The sequence below is a fragment of the Silene latifolia genome, chromosome 3, assembly GCF_048544455.1.
Source record: "Silene latifolia isolate original U9 population chromosome 3, ASM4854445v1, whole genome shotgun sequence".
NCBI classification, from domain to species: domain Eukaryota; kingdom Viridiplantae; phylum Streptophyta; class Magnoliopsida; order Caryophyllales; family Caryophyllaceae; genus Silene; species Silene latifolia.
Genome location: NC_133528.1, coordinates 118345669 through 118359504, shown reverse-complemented (window position 1 = coordinate 118359504; position 13836 = coordinate 118345669). Strand labels below are relative to the sequence as shown.

The 13836-nt window shown below is 39.1% G+C and overlaps 1 long non-coding RNA gene across 1 annotated transcript in view; it reads left to right on the top strand.

Moving 5' to 3' along the window:
* The window catches only part of LOC141646247 (uncharacterized), a 69420-nt gene extending 56357 nt beyond the window's left edge, over positions 1-13063 (top strand). The window contains exons 2-3 of the long non-coding RNA XR_012545457.1: positions 8732-8816; positions 12774-13063. This is a non-coding gene — a long non-coding RNA (uncharacterized LOC141646247). The remainder of the gene's footprint in view (positions 1-8731; positions 8817-12773) is intronic.
* Positions 13064-13836: the final 773 nt, after the last annotated feature.

The following is a 13836-nucleotide window of genomic DNA, read 5'->3' as shown; positions in this document are numbered from 1 at the left end:
AATGGACTATGATGAATCCGATTACATCAAGGGATGTTGGATTAGTATTGAGAGATACACATCGTATCAACATACACATAGGTTATTCATATGAATGAAAATGAAATTACCATTAGCAGTCATGGTCGTTCATAGAACCTAAGAACGGTTGATCTCATGATTATAAATTACTAATGTTTCCGCCATTAGAATTATCATGCACATGTCCAAATGGTGAATCATATGCATAAGAGCATGATGATTCATCGGTAAACCATAATAGAAACGTCATGAATTCTCGAGAAGAATCCGATGAGCGATTTCGGTGTTTGACGGAATGCTCTATTGCGTGTCAAGAGGTTGCACATATTATAGAAAATTCGTTCACATACAAGGATTTATGAGAATCCTTAACCTTTCTAGCTAAAAAGAGAAATAAGAAGTTTTGGAAAGATACTTAGTTGAATAAGAAGTTACTCAAAACTAATCCTTCCTAACTATGCTAGGACTTGTGAGAAGTGCTAGGCTAATCATCTTGTCAAATTGTTGCAAGACTCTACAAAACATGTACCTAGTGCATTGTGTGTGGATGGAGTACTTGATCAGTACAAGTTATATCATTAATCACAAATTCGTTCGTTATGTGATAATCGATAAGAAAGTTCTTTCGAGATAAAGAACCAAAACCGAGGTCGGGAACCTTGATGTGTACTTGGTAAAGTTCATGCTGTGAGAGAGAACATGAATGTAAAGGAAAATGCAAGTGTAAGAAGTTTGAACACATGGACACATTGCATGTTAAACTTCTATTGCAATCTATAAGTGTTTACACTTACGATATACATCACAAGGTTGTAATATGATATTAACCACCCGAGTGTGATGTCGACATTTGTCGTTTGAGTTATTATTAACTCACCCTGTACATTGTTGTATCCAAACGGGTTGTGGAGACAATTGAACCCCGTTAAAGTGAACATGGATTAACATTGTATTTGCCCATAGTTACTTGTATGAGGTGACGTCTCGAAGTGACTAGAGTGTGATGCGATTGATGGCAAGTTCAAGTGCCATAGCGTCATGTGAGATGACTAGTCGATCACATAGGCAGACTGTTAGGAACTTTTTGTCGGGCCTTATGACCGCTTATAGAGTTCTGGTATATTTATATAGCCTGGTCGTGGCAAGAGCTACTATAGTATTCGAATGAGTCGATTCTTTTGACTAAAGACTATTCGCCTGAGATGGCACAGTTTCAGATTAACTTTGATTTGTGTTACTACGACCTTCGTAAATGGGGTCAAATGGGCATATTTTGGGTTATGATGGTTGTGGCTAGTCGAAGGGAATGAGTGCGATAGGAATTTTCCACCTCTAGTCAGGGTTATAACAATATCTCAGCGCCACTCGAGGAGTCATGAACTGGAAATGCGTGGCCACGCTCGGAAAGTATCTATGATAGATAAGTCCGGTTAATCAGTTATTCTCCAGATCGAGGAAACCACTCTCGATATGATCACTTGCAAGTACGACCTGAAAGACACCTTGCATTGAGTGGGAGATAGTAATAGGACAAGAGAATTGGTGACGCACACTTGTCGAGAACAAGTGGGAGATTGTTGGAATATGTGTCCTCCGACAATAATGCGATCACGACTGTTGATCATGATGATCACATGTTTAAATCTCATTATAAAGAATACAATTGGGAAATAATATTGTTACTGTCAACTGGTCAACATATATCGGTAATGATTGGTTGACTAGAGTTTGACATTACTGTCGTGTGACGGTGGTGATCAGTTGATCCCCTAGGTCATACCTATAGGGCAACACTCTTAATTGATTATTTAATTAATCGTATAATGTTACGAGTTAATTAAATTACTTGAAAATTGACGAACGATTTTGGAAGTAAAATTTACGTATCATATTGAAATGTGATTAAATGAGATACGGTCTGAGTAATCGAATTGTATCATTACTCGGATGAAATAATTGTTTGAGGTAACAATTGAAATTGAATGAATTATTATAAACACAATCTGTTGTGATTTATAAATGGTAAAATATTTTGGTACAAGTAATTATGAAATTACTAAGTCAATTTTTGTATGTGACGTATCTTTAATAATGCGTTGATTTTTAATATGTTAAAAATACATAACAATTTTATGTGACATGTGACATGTTACATATTGACAAATTGACAAAAATAATATGGACTCCATGTTATAAGTATACCGAAATTAAAGGGGTATTAGGCTAATATTGTGTTGTTTAATTTAATAGAAAACACAATGATTACCTAATAGCCTAGCCATGCAACCCTAGTTTGCATTGTGAAGACAAACAAGAGCATGCATTGGCTCCCCTTTTGCCTCTCTCCCACCCGGTTTTATGAAGAGGAAAACCACTTGGTTTTTCCTCTTAAAATTTTACCTAATATACATTAATGTAATGGTATCATTCATTCATACTTTCACTTATCTAAAATAAGAGTTTTAGAAAGATAAAAAGCTCCCATTTCTTCCTCCTCCAAAAACTGAAAATATTAAGAGTATATAATATTTTTGGGTCATTTTCATACAAGATTAATATTGTACTAGTAACTATAATATTAATTTTAATTAAGAGTAAGCTTTGGGTATTATTCCTTGGGAGAGATCCTACACTTGGATCTTTGTTCATCCAAAAGGAAAGCTCAAGAACAAAAGAGAAGGAGATCTCTTTTGTGCCCATTTGAACCGAAATACCAATGTAAGGACAATGTTTCTTCCTTATTTTGTTTTAATGTTTGCATGCATAAGATCCATCTTTAATTTTATGACAAACTAAATTAAATCATATATGAATATGTAAGTATATAGATCTATATTTTCCTTCAATAGGACCCATCGATGTCCTCAGTAGCAGCCGGCTCGAGCTCCTAGGCCGAAGGACCTCAGCCACGAAAGGAGGAGCGTCAGCGTACTCCTCCCAAGGCCTGGGCACCCACTAGAAGAAGCAAACGAAGGGTCATTCTTATGATCAGTTCTAAAAGTAAAGAAAGGGAAACGGACGAATATAAGGTGAAATACTCACGCCGTCCAGCGGAAAAGCGTTCCCCTCCCGCCGACAAACGTCGTGGAAGGAACGCCGACTCCTCGTGTAGTACATCACCCAATCCCTCACAACGGGATAGGCCTGCTCCACCAGCTCCATCCTCTTGGGCGCGAGGCTCGGAAAGTAGGAGTACACCCACGCCTGTAAAGCAGATAATCAATAAAGATCTCTCGTGATTTGAAAAGGAAATGATCTTTCATGAGAAGAAGCGAAGGTTCATACCTCCAACAGCAATCCAGGGCCGACAGCAGCAGGAGTAGTCCCCTTCTCCATCAACTCCGGACGAACCATGGCCCTCATGAAGTGGATGAGGACCACAAAACCAGCAGTGACCCAGTCCCAACGGCCTAGGTCGCTCAGGTCAGAAAGAAAGGGAAGAAGCTTCGTCGAAAGCCTCTCCCATTGTCTCCGAGGTAAATCGAAGACAAGAACCACCAGAGCCACAAGCGGACTCTCTGCTCTGCAGTGCAGGGAGGAGGAGCCGTCTCCTTCCCCTCGATCACCACCGACGCCAGGGTCTTCCCCACGAAGTAGTCCCGCACGTAAGAACTAGGCACCAAGCCAGGTACCGCAGCCGCCTTCGGCGCCAAGTTCCAGCCGATCAGCCTCCTAGCCTCCGTCGAGTCAACCCTCATGGCTGTCTCCGGCCACTCCACCACCTCAGTCCCACACGGTAGACCAGAAATCATGTCGTAGTCCTCCAACGTGACCACCACCTCACCAAAAGGCATGTGAAACGTGGAGGCCGTGTCCCAAAACCGGTCCAAGAAAGCTCGGACGAGACTGAGGTTAGCCCGAAGCTTCCTCCTCGCAATATCCCTCCAAGCCTGCACCAAGGCGCCGAACGCTCCCCGCTTGATCATGGCTCGCTCCTCAGTCGACAGCCGCTCGTAACACCCCATCGCCGTCGTGTAGCCCGAGAACGACCTGATGTTCCCGGCCTCCTATGTTGATTTGAAACAAAGGCTATCTTTAGCTCAAATGAAGAAGAAAAGGAATGACAAACAGAAATGAAAGAAGATGAATGAAGAGTTATGAATCCTATTTACTAAGCTCTTCACCGTCCTGTAGGACAGGTGACCCTCCGCAGCCCAAAGCAGGTGCCTACTATCCCAGGTCTCAGCCCACGCAGGTGCTCCCCTCAGATGGCGGCCACCCCGTCCAACGTTGGCCCGTATCGGGACCTCCTCCTCCTTAGCAGCCTCCTCCTCCAGGACCTCGTCCTCGGCAGCCATCACCCCAGCGGTGAAAGCCTCCTCCAACGCCTCCTCAAGCACCTGAGAAGGGTCGACAGCAGTGTCCACGTCCATGAGATCTCTCCCAAATGTAGAAGCCTCATCACCTGCAAAATTAAAGTAAATTTAGGTCGCGTCAAGTGACGACAAGCCTTGATTAGGGGATTTTCGAGTTTTCGGAGACCTGAAATCGCTCTTTTCTCGCCATCTTTGGCAATTTTCCCACAAACCCGTCCGCTCCTATGGTAAATTGGGTCAAGTCAAGCCTAAGTTGAAGCCTAGTCATGGGTTCGAGTTGGAATTTCGACAGCATTTCGTTATAACGGCGGTTATGCCTTAGAAAGTGTCCTGAAAAAGTCGTCACCAACCAAAATTCCGAGATGGTAGGAAGTTTACCCATAACACAAGGATTCCAAATATCGAGTTTCGTCGCAAATGGGCAATCCTAAGGCTATTTTCGAAGCGATTTACGGTTTAGCTGTGAAACCGTCTCAATTTCACTCAAATGCTCAAAACTTAACAAAAATTCTAAACAAATACATGGTTATGATCCTTATACTACCAATTGGCCATTTACAAAGTCAATTTCGCAAGGCAAAGTTGTTTGGGGGAAAAGCCCCAAATTTTCGACTAATTAGGGTCGAAAACCCTAATTTTGTCGATCCCATTTGATCAAATACGGAAGATAAATGAAAGATTGATACACATACCTCGATTAGTCATGGCAAATACAAGCTTTTGGATCAAATTTTGACGAAAATGGTTGGAATTTGAGAGAGAAATTGAGGAATTGTGTTTCGAGCAAATGAAATGAACCCTCTATTTCATCAGGTTTTTACGCAGAATTGCCACATCCATGAATAGACGCAGCAGGTGCTGCGCCTCTTCCAGGGGACGCAGCTCTTGCTGTGCCTCTTCCTCAGCTTTCCTTCATACGAATTTTCGAAAATTCGTTATGAGTTCGTTATTTTGTGGGCCCATCTTTGGTGCGCCTCTTCCTTGATGCTACATCGCATATTTGGTCCGTTTGACGTATATTCTTCGCCCGGATCCACCTCTTCCAAGCCAACAGCAAATCATCGCCCTATTTTCATCCAAGACCTAGCTTGTCACAACGAGCGTTCCTTCTTTGACAGGTGTTTCGACACGCCTTAATTCTGTTCCCCCAGCGAGAGTACATGGATAGACATTCCCTCTCGAAACATGGAGATCAGTTTCCGATTATGTTCCCCCAGCGAGAGTACACGGATAGACATTCCCTCTCGAGACATGGAGATCAGTTCCCGATTATGTTCCCCCAGCGAGAGTTCACGACCGACAGTCATTCTCTCTCGAGATATGGAGATCAACATCGACCCCAAATCCTTCCGAAGTTTATTTGAAGTTGAACACAAGCAGATTTCTCCCAGCAGTTCCAGACTGTGTCATGTTGTCTTCTCCCAATATCGCGTTTTGCTTCCTCTGGAGTTTCAAGAAAATTCAGGTATGGTCTCTTCTTATGGCTGGCGAGCCTCCTCACATAGTCTAATGGACTTTAAACGACCCTCCCCGATAGTCGGCAGACTCTAAAATGTTCCCGACGACAGGTCCTTGGCTCAGACCCCTTGAGCCGCCTCGCGTAGCCATAGTCGTCAGGTTGTAATCTTCGATTGGCCTGATGGCTATACTTTGACTTTCGCCTTGTCCAAGCCTCGGTCAAAGTGGGGGCTCTGTAGATACCTCATTTCTGCACCTCCCGCAAACCACCCGGTGATGATTGGGCCGCATGTTTGGTACGCGGAACGTTTGTGACAGTTCGTAAGTTTATCGTCAAGTGATCGCTCAAACACTTGTGTCTACCTCTTAATTGTCATCTACGTGTCGATACGGTCGTTTTGGCAGTAATTAGAGTACATTTGGAGTCCAGGCCTAAAATCGTCTTCATTTTCTAATAACCGTTAAAATACCGAGTCAGAATGTTCTGGAATGTTCCGGATATTTCTATTTCATATTTTATAAATCTTTTAATCTTTGGCAAACAATTTCCCGTAATATTCAAAAATTGTGAATAAAGGAAAACAAAATTATTTCGTTATTCCATAAACTAAACACGGAAATCTTTCTTCCGCAGGGGGAAACCACTTAGGAAAGGACGCGGCAAGTGATGCGCCTCTTCCAAGAGACGCAGTGTCTGCTACGCCTCTTCCCAAGTCCTTTTCTGCGTATTTTTCGTATCTTTTCATATCTTTTCGAGATTCACTTCCAAAGTTTCTCCGAAAACCCTACTTCCTCCACGTGATTAGTATAAATAGAGACCTTCGGTCTCACATATTTCTCACGCGAGTGTCAACCCTTCTCTTCTCCCTTTGCATTCTAGACCACGTTCTTACTTTTTGGTGTCTACGTGCTTGAACATTCGACCATGTAAGCTCGGATCTTTCTGAGTACCAGCCTCGTTTTGCATGACCGACCAATTTGACCAACTCCACAATAATCAACTTAATCAATCTTAGTCTTTTTCCTCTTACGAGGGCACTTTCGTCTACATTCAAGTTGAGCATCACTAATCGTAAACTTAGTTCATCTCGTTTCGTCAAACATGTAAGTCTGAGGGTGTAAATCTCTCTTTCATTTATTGTTCTTTATTGTTGTAATCATATTGTAAGATTTATGTCAAAATACAATTAAAACCGATTTCTAAAACCCTTTGTTTAAACCCTTTTTACGGATTAACAGGAGACAGACGTCGAGAAGGGACGCAGCAACTGCTGCGCCTCTTGGAAAGGACGCAGCATTTGCAGCGCCTCTTCCTGAGGTTGTCGCCGTTCTTGATTCTCTTCTTCTTCCTTCGTCCTCTGTTGGTTTCGTCCTTTTGTTTTCTTTCGTCTTTGTTTGTTCTTATTTCATTCACATGATAATTTAACATATTTTTCATCATCATTAACATATAATTTATCATTAATTCTCGACTCAAATCCCAAATAACCAATATTTGCGGGTTTTCGTCATTAAAGTCAAGCCGGGTTGTAGAGATTCGATTCATTCATATTGAGTTTCTGGAATTCGACCTTTGATATATTCTTACCTGTTTATCATCACGTCCATCATTAATTCGTCATATTTCACCTAATTATTCTGTTTAATCCTTAATTTGATAATTAACCATTTTTAATCATGTAATTAATTCGTATTAATCGGTTTCATCCATGTTTATTGCTTTGATGACCATTAATCACATGTAAATAACCTGCTAATCACTTTCACCCGAGTCAAATAGCATAATCAAGCCTTAAAATCACCAATTAACATTAATGATTTGCAATTCCGGCTTCACAGCCAGAACTGAGCCAAGGAACAGACGCAGCAACTGCTGCGCCTATTCCTGGTTGATTTCTGTCTCTGAACTCCCGTCTTGCTTTGACCTAGTTTTAGCTTACGTATTAATTAACTACTATTCGTATTATCACCCTTAATTCCCGTTCGTTAATTTGTTTATTTATTTATTTTTTCAAATTATCCGTTTTAGAAGTATTTTCGACATAAATCGTTTAATCCAATGTAATTATTGTAATTTTATTTTGTTGTATTTATTTTTCTTGTCTTGTATTGTATTGTATGTTTTCACATGTAATCGATCCTAAATCTCTACTTTGACCCAAATGCATGTTAAATTACGTGTTCACCGACTTAGTATTAATTCTCACATGTTAGGATTAAAACGTTGGATGTTGCATTGCATGCATATAAATCGACAATATATCGAGTATGGACAATCTTCCCTAATCATTAGTAGAGGCCGCTATCGAGGTTGGCGGGATTAGGTGTTTGATCAAAAGAGCTTCCTAATACGTACCCTCACCCCTTACTCCAGATCTCTGTGAACATCCGTGTTCATTGGCATCCACGAGAGTCATTCTAGACATAGAATGCTAAGGGTAACGAGTTCTTGGTGTTCATGTCACTACTTTGTGTCTTGACATGGCACGAGTTATTCGAACGGTTTCCAATTTTCCACAATAAATTGGTGGCGACTCCACAAATGCAAACGCTTGTTCTCCCAAGCGCCCCCATGGGCCCATTGTCCACAGGTTGCATGTAACTATGTATCGTGGTTTTGTGGTTGTGCTGGGACTGATGCTTAATTGATTTGATGACCATCCCTACTTTTACTTGTAATTTCTTCGTTGCAGACATTGTTTATTCGTCATAATTGATTATTGAAACAATTATTTTTAACTCTTCCTTGCGGACATTGTTTCTTGAATGATGTATTATGCACTGTGTCATATAAAAACGTGAAGCACGATTTTTTGTAACTCTTTTTGTTGCGTCTGATGTGATTCTCTATGATATTTAGGATGCTAAATATAGTTGCTTAATTAAGACAGTTTATAGGGTATCTAACGAATGAAGTATTCTCTGTTCATTTTAAGGTTATATATTTGCTGAAGTAAGATAGTTGAGGCAGCCGAAACACGCACTCTCTTCATTTTATCTGAACTTGCTTGTTGTGCTCTTGTAAGTCTGTTATCTCCTCTCTTCAATCCGTTGTTTCTTAATGCAATAGTCTGATGTAAATGCCCTACTCATTTTGCTGACACATGATTTACTTGATGTTATGATTGCTTATAATATTGTGTTATACAACAAGAATAACAAAAAGAGTGGGTCATAATACAATAGGCAATCATAGACAATTATTATTTAAATTTAAAATACTAAATGTATTATTTTTACATGCTTAAACAAATTAATGCCTAAATTTCTCATCATTCCTACCATTCTCCAAGCAGTTACTGTTTTTACATGCTTAAGTATATGATTTGTGCTTATTTAATCCAGAATTCAGAGGATGAGGAATGATAGAAGTTGGATGTATATAGCTAGACGTTTGCAGTTTGAAAATGGAGTCATTGAGTTCCTTAATATGTTATTTTCTAAGGGTGTTCATGGGAGTCAAATAAGATGTCCATGTAAGAGGTGTATAAACCGATATTGGTTACGAAGACATGAGGTGTATGATCATTTAAAAGCATTTGGTTTTGTTGAGAATTATTATGTTTGGACCTTTCATGGAGAGTCTCCTTTATCAACTGAATCCATAGTTGAAACCCTTGATGAAGAACCAAATTTCAATGACAATACCAACACATTGTTAGGCGACAGATTTAGAAGTTGTTTTGAAGGTCCCACTAACGTACAAGATGGTCCGAATGATGAAGCTAAAAAATTTTACAAGTTGGTAGAAGAGGGTCAACAGGAATTATTCTCGGGCTGTAAGAATTTTTCAAAACTGTCTTTTATCATTCGACTATTTTTGTACAAGACAGTTCATGGAATTAGTAATGTGGCATTCAATGATCTCCTCCAATTGCTAAGAGACATGGTTCCGGAGGCAAAAATTCTGGTCAACTTCAATGAAGCTAAGAATATTGTGAGGGATTTGGGTCTTGATTATAAAAAAAAAATATGTGCGTGTCCTAACGATTGTATGCTATTTTGGAAAGAGTTTGAAAATGCTGAAGAGTGTTTTAATTGTCATGCCTCTAAGTGGAAAAAATGTGAAGCGAATTAATCTAATAAGACTTCAAACACTAAGAATAATCGTCAAATACCTGCAAAGGTATTATGGCATTTTCCACTACAACCTAGGTTGCAAAGAGTATATATGAATTCAGAAACTGCAGAAGCTATGACATGGCATGCTGATAAATGTCCTAAAGATGGGTATCTAAGACACCCTGCGGACGGGTCAGCTTAGAAGGAATTTGATTCGCTATACCCTTTATTTGCTAATGAACCTAGAAATGTAAGGTTAGGTTTGGCTTCTGATGGGTTTAATCCATTTTAAATTATGAGTGTATGTCACAATACATGGCCCGTTGTGTTGGTCAATTACAATTTGCCACCTTGGATGTTCATGAAACCGGAATATTTTATGCTATCAATGCTCATTCCCGGTCCCGAGGGTCCAGGGAATAACATTGACGTATACTTACAGCCTTTAATTGAGGAATTGAAAGATTTATGGAATGTAGGGCTGGAGACATATGATAAATTTAGGAATGAATCATTTAAGTTACATGCTACTTTGACATGGACAATTAGTGATTTTCCGGGTAATTCAATGTTATCGACTTATCGGGATGGAAAACAAAAAGGAAGTTTGCATGTCCAAGTTGTAACCATGAAACTGACTCCTTATATCTGAAGCATAGCAAAAAAAATGTGTTATATGGGTAGTCGCAGATTTTTAGATGCTAATGATCCTTTGCGCCGTGATAAGAAGTCTTTAATTGGTAAATTTGAAGAAAGACCCCCTCCCAGACCCCTGACAGGATTTCATGTATTAGAAGAGTTGTCTGATTTTGTGAATTGTTTTGGGAAGAAACAAAAGCAAAAGAACAAAAGTAATTGCCCATGGAAGAAGAAGTCTATATTTTTTTAATTGCCTTACTGGAAACACAATAAATGTCGGCATAACCTAGACGTAATGCACATTGAAAAAAATCTTTTTGACAATGTACTGGGAACTTTATTGGATATCTCTGGTAAGAGTAAGGATCATCCAAATGCTTGTTTTGACCTATTAGATATGGGTATTAAAGAGGATCTACAGCCTCAATTGTCAGAAGACCAGAGACATGTCTTTTTCCCAAAGGCATGTTATTCCATGTCTACAAAAGAAAAGGATATCTTCTGTCGTGCTTTGAAAGGTTCAAAACTTCCTTATGGCTTCGACTCTAATATTTCGCGATGTGTGAATTTAGCGCAAAGGAAAGTTTCAAGATATAAAAGTCATGATGCTCACATCATTTTACATTACTTACTTCAAGTTGCTGTGAGAAGGTGCTTTCCCAGGCATGTGGTTGTTCCTTTGATTAGATTAGGAAATTTTTTCCGGAAACTGTACAGTAAAGCCCTAAATCAACAAGAACTTGATTACTTAGAATATGAAATTATCCAAATATTACGTGACTTAGAAAAAATATTTCTCCCAAGCTTCTTCGACATCATGGTACATATGCCCATTCATCTAGTAGAGAAAATTAGACTTGGGGGTCCTGTGCAAGGGAGTGGGATGTATTTCATTGAAAGATATTTTTGTCAATTGAAATCATATGCGCGAAATAGAGGTCGTCCAGAAGGATCTATTGTAGAAGGTTATTTGATTGAGGAATGCATGAATTTTTGCTCTCGGTACGTGGACGGGGGCAAGACAAGAGATAACAGAAGCACAGTTGACATGTCAGCTAATGAAACAGAAGTATTTGACAGTACAATTTTTACAAGTTGTGGTCATCCTTTGGGAGGAAATAAGCAAAGAAATGGACGGGTGTTTACTCTGGACGCCAAAGTAGCTGCACAGGCGCATCGTTACTCATTATTCAACTCAGATAGTCAAGAGGTTGAACAGTGCATAAAGTAAGTAACTTTAACATATAATTTAATTACTAACATTATCTCATAGGCATTAATTAATATATGTCTGCTTTTAATTTTTAATTTGTGAATTTATGTAGAGAACATGAAGTGGTTGTGAACTGTCAACGAAGGAAAAGTAAATGGAAACGTGCACGGCACCATAGTCATGATTTCCCAAACTGGTTGAAAGAAAAGGCGACCCAAACCAGTATTTCTGACCAAATATTTTGGCTTGCTAAAGGACCTACTCCTACAGCTAAAAGGTTCAAGGGATATTATGCGAATGGTTATGACTTTTATACGAAATCACGCGATGCCAGATGCAAAACACAAAATAGTGGAGTAACTCTCTCTGCTTTAACTTCAAGTTTTGCTAGCTCTAAAGACAAAAATCCTGTTGATGGGGATGTTACGTATTATGGTGCAATTCTAGACATAATTGAGCTCAACTATTGGTCTAAGTTTACTGTTGTTTTGTTTCGTTGTGAGTGGTATCAAGTGGAGAAAGATGAATATGGGATGACTTGTGTTAATGTGAACAAATATTGTTCAGTGGATGATCCGTTTTTAATATCATTCCAAGTGCATCAAGTATTTTATGTGGCAGATCCAGTTGTAGATGGGTTGCAATATGTCATGACTAAGGTTCCAAGAGACATATTTGATTATAACATTGAAAATGAAGAACCTAATAATGACCTTATAATGCGTGATGGGCATGTGGAACCTCAAGAGAATATTAGATTGTCAAGAGAAGATATAGATCCTACGGTTGTTGATGCTAATACTGTCTTGGGTAACATTAATAATTTGTTTGATTTAATGTTGACAGTGACGACAATGATGACACCTTATGGGACTGAATGCAAGCTGAGGAAGAACATAACGATGAGGAATGATGAGTAGTGTCAATCTAGTATTTATACATTTTTAGTGTGTCGTATTTGATTATTGTGTGCTAATTTATGTGACATTTTGTAGTTTTATTTATAATAAATTTGATTGTTTGTCTGATGCTTTTTTTTTGTGGAAACTTGAATGCAATTGAAGTATATTAAGCCTGAAAATGGGAAAAGTCGATCAACAATTACGCTTGAATGAATATGAGAGAGTTCGAATTGCAAGAATCGCTCAAAATAAGGTAAGGTTGGAACAGCTTGGGTTACAGAATCTGCTACAGTTGTCGACAAGCCTGGTGGAAAGTAGCGAGAGCAAAAGACGAAAACATAATAGATCAGGAAGAACATGTCATTCCGACAAAGATGATCTGGATTATTTTCCTACCAACAATGAGGCAGAGGATGATCATGTACTTGCGGAAGTTCCTAAAAAGGTATCCTAAGTCTACATATTTTTTTTTCATTGTTCATATTTTATTGTTGTAGGGCGGTTATGGTTATAGTTTTAGTACAGTAAGCTTTTCAGCATCTGTATGAGGGTTCACACTCCTACTGATCCAGGTCTGCAAAAGATTTTATTGAGCCAACAAGTAAGATGTAAGATCTTTAATATTAAACCCACCTGCTCCCCAATCTGCTGCCAACTTTTCAGTACTATTTTCTTGTCACCTAACCAAAAGAAATTCTTGCAAATCTGATTTATCCCCAATCTGCTGCCAAATTTTCAGAACTATTTTCCTGTCTCCCTTAAAATTTCATCACTAACTTCATATGCAGGTTTTTTTTTCACTAGTTTTATCTATATATAGGATGTTTATGTCCACCTATTTATGAATATGCAGGTTTCTAAGTCTGATAGTCGACAACGTGCACAATATATACCTCCTAGGTCAGTGACGAGATACTCCAATTATAGCAGATTGAGAAATCAAGGTCAAGCTAACAAACACCAGCAAGGGTTCGAGCTCCAGCAACTCTTTGACAAAGATCAGACACGTCAAAGGCAGGACGATGTATCTAATGTAAACCCTAACCAGAAAAATGATGTTAGAGAGATGACTATGGCTGAGTTGATCTTGAAGAGAAATCAGTTGCAAAGAGACGAAGAAATGAGTACTGATTTTCATCAACCATCACATTTCACCCCTACTGAGGGAGATAATAACATGGGAGGTAATCATTTGAAGATTTATTTATCCTAAGTTAATTTATTT